At 44.3% G+C, this 3,583-nt stretch overlaps 1 long non-coding RNA gene across 1 annotated transcript; it reads right to left on the bottom strand.

The window, feature by feature from the left end:
• Nucleotides 1–397: 397 nt before the first annotated feature.
• LOC148860824 (uncharacterized) lies at nucleotides 398–2,147 on the bottom strand. The gene is made up of 2 exons (XR_016094880.1): nucleotides 1,852–2,147; nucleotides 398–1,707 (listed from the first exon to the last, which is right to left on the bottom strand). It is a non-coding gene; the product is annotated as an uncharacterized LOC148860824 (long non-coding RNA).
• Nucleotides 2,148–3,583: the final 1,436 nt, after the last annotated feature.

Here is a 3,583-nt window from a genome sequence, read left to right as displayed (position 1 = left end):
TTCTTGGCGTCCATACGATGGATCTCTCCCTCCTTTCACAGATGCCTACCCATAGCACAAAATCACTTTTGCATCAAACAGTGCACATTTTGTTGATCACAAAGATGACACCTTCCAGATATACATATAAAACTGCTAAGCTCTACATCTATCCAATCACTATGAAGTTAATGTTACTGTTTTCACGATTTCATAAATGACCAAAATAATAGCACAAGTAAACCAATAGGAGCCCAGGGTACTAAGAACACACTTGGTCTGATGAAGCCTACTGGCATTACGTTCAGACCAATGGGCCTACTAGCATTGCGTTCATCCCAATACTTCGTACAAAGGCGAAACATCATGAACCCAAGAGGTCTACAATCATCGCAAAATCAAAGGCAAAAGAGATAATAAACAACATGCACAAAATATGCACATCATCACTTTTTTTTCCTTTTTTCAGTAAGCAACATATTCCTTTACAAAATACAAGTACAAAAAATTCTACTCCTTGTACCACTCATCTCTCTTCTAAGTTATCTTCTCCATGCTCTGGCACTATGCCTGGATCTCTGAAATTTCTATATCTTCCTCCTTGAACTTCCATATGATCTTCTGATGGTGAGCTGCCTCATTGAGCAGGGCAGTCATCTTCTCCTTGGACTTAGAAAGAAACGATTGGATAACCTTTTAGCGTTGGTGGAGTTCCTTAGAATCTTGCACGGTCAGAGGGTTTGACTCCTTGTAGCCAGCCTTCCAGAAAACATGCACAAAAAGGACCACTTTATCCTCTATCTGATCCATTTTGAAGCCTAAGGAGGCGAATGATGCACATGTCTTCATCTAGTGGGCTAAAAGTGACCACGAGAGCTCATCCACTGCCTAATCCATAATGCATCAATGCCACTATTGTGTTCAAAGACACTCCCGTGACCACCGGTGGGATGTCTCCAGTCGACAGCCATCCCTTCTGAATAATTAGAGCCATAACTATCACCATAGAGCATGAAACAACGAACTTCTTGTGCTTATGAATGCCCTGAATGACGACTGGATCAGCGATGGAGAAACCAATGGGCACAAGCTCATGCTTCTCACAATAGTCCTTCAATTCTTGTCGCACCAATGTAAGTTCTTCAGCAAATGACTTAGGATCAGACTATTGTGACATTTTAGTGTCCACTAGATCAGGTTCAAACTGTCTTTCTAGGCATACATGTTGCTGAATCGAAACCTCAGAGGACTAGAATTGCTTAGTCGAGACCCCCTCATAGGCATCAAGTGTCCCATGATCAACAATTGCAACCTCCTATTCGCATTGGGACTTGGCCATCACATTCTTGGGAGCTACTCCGTAAGCACCGCAGAAACCCCTTGCCCACACTCTCCCCGAGAGAACTTCTTTGGCATCACAATAGAAGGCCTCCGGTTACAACCACTTTCATCTACTAGACTTACAAAGGGCTGCTCTGACATTGTAACTGGTGGCTATTGTTGCTGATTGCCCTCGGTCTCGCCCACCGGACTCCTGGGGGATGCTCTTACACAATCATGGAGGGATTTTGCTCTCGCCCAGGCTTGCCAGGCACAGAATCGCCAATAACACCCTCTCTGTCAACACATGTCCTGATACCCGCATCCTTCGGGTTAACGAAATGTCGTTCAGGTGACTTCTCCCCCTCAGCAGGGAGTTGAAGAGCTTTCAGGTCTGCCACAAAATGCCTAATCATAGACGCCATGGAGATATTAGCCAAGTTTACACTACAAACTCCATGCGTCAAAAAAAAAAACAAGGTACAATCAAAACAAATAAACAGAACATACTAAAGGAGAAAATCAATAATTGAATGATGCATACCCCCTTACCAATCCAAAAATCCCTAACTCCTTCTTCTAAGGACGAGGACCCATTTTCTTCACTCGCCCACCAACGACAGTAAGGGTGACCACAACAACAGGAGGAACTGGGACAGCTGGTTGCACCAACTCCGTATCTGCTCTCTCCCCAACCTAAGGAGAGGGAACTAGAAGATCTTGTACAACTCCCTCAGAACACTCTTGTGGACTATATCCAACTGGCTACTCCTCTTCCTAGGGCATTGGGATGTTGGAGAGAGACTCTGATTCACCAACTAGCCCAAATAATATTGGCAAGAAAGACTGGGGCACCCTTGTCATTCTGCGCCTCTTCTAGAGAGTAGGACAGCTACTCCCACCTTCTTCAACAGGGCTCTTACCCTTGTAGTCAATGCCCAACATCCCCGACTCCTCAATAGCAACCCGAACCACAGAAGGGACACCAGGTTGGGAAAGGGCTTCACCATCCCCTTGTTCGGTTACATGACTCAGTGGTGGGGACATCACATGACGAGGGTGGGGATCAACAACCATGAATAGTTGCAGCTTGCCAAGAAGAGCATAGATAACTCTAGCGCACAGACTTGCAGACTTCAACCCTCTTGAAACCAACTAGAGGGAAACAAGAGACACCAAGAAATGCCATGTTGTTTTGACGATTCCAGAAGACATCCTCACCTGCTAAACACAAAAATTGCGATCCCATATTGTCATAACCAATTTCAAGAAAAGCCAGTCAGGACGATAGGATGTCACTTGCGCCTCTCCGGCACAATCAAGACAGGTGATAACCCCAGGCCAGATAATGAGACATGCGATGCGAGTGAGAGGATGATTGGCATCAATGGAACACTGTTGGCCACCGTCCTCAAGGACATTGACACCAATAGAAAACAACATGGAATGATGGATGGGCTGAACATATGACCGCAATACAAAGCCATCAAGGAAGACAACTTTAGCTCGATCTTGGCAACCCCAAACTACTTAAGCCTCTTGGCACCAAATCACCATTTACCGTGACAAACATCAAGAGTTTGTTCTTTAGTTTGATCTCCATCCAGTGTTGCAATGGTGAAAATCAAAGGAGACAACCAGTAAGGAGTGACACTAAGCTAAAACCACTCATAAAGAAAATGTATACGAGCAATGCCGCTTGCAACTTGGATCCATTATTTAATGAACTATGCTATCCATCTGGTCGAATTGGTAGCCTAAGAACATCGAGGCCAATGGTAATTGATATCCATCAACTACATGAATGGAAAGGGGAGCCAACACCATCCGAAGACCATAGTCTGGGTTACCAGGAAACAAGAATCGAGATGCAACATATAAGATGAATGTTGCAAGATGACCCTAGCTGCCCCTCTTTCAAACCATGATGTCATTTGACCCCTTGCTCTCGAAGCAGTATGCTATCCATGCTTCTGGTGGCCACTTCCCATGGGCCATAGTCTCATCCATTTGAGATTTGAAAATGCGGATCTCCTTTGACGAAAAACCCTAGCATGCTTCGATCATCTCTTCTTAACCTTGCTTTTGGAAACTCTATTCCCTGGAAGCTTATCCTTGAATGATTTCAACTTATCAGGAATCATGTGCCTAGGCTGAATAGATAGGATAGGATGCAAGCATGACTAAATGAATCGTTCTTGGCTGCATATGGTACCTCATGATTTTAATCGATCAATAGGCAAGATGCATAAATATCTTTCAAACATGGTTTGATTATTCTAGA

The sequence above is a fragment of the Nelumbo lutea genome, chromosome 4 (assembly GCF_056320005.1).
Source record: "Nelumbo lutea isolate HS-2025 chromosome 4, American lotus-T2T, whole genome shotgun sequence".
In the NCBI taxonomy this organism is placed as follows: domain Eukaryota; kingdom Viridiplantae; phylum Streptophyta; class Magnoliopsida; order Proteales; family Nelumbonaceae; genus Nelumbo; species Nelumbo lutea.
This window is presented reverse-complemented; position numbering and strand designations above follow the sequence as displayed.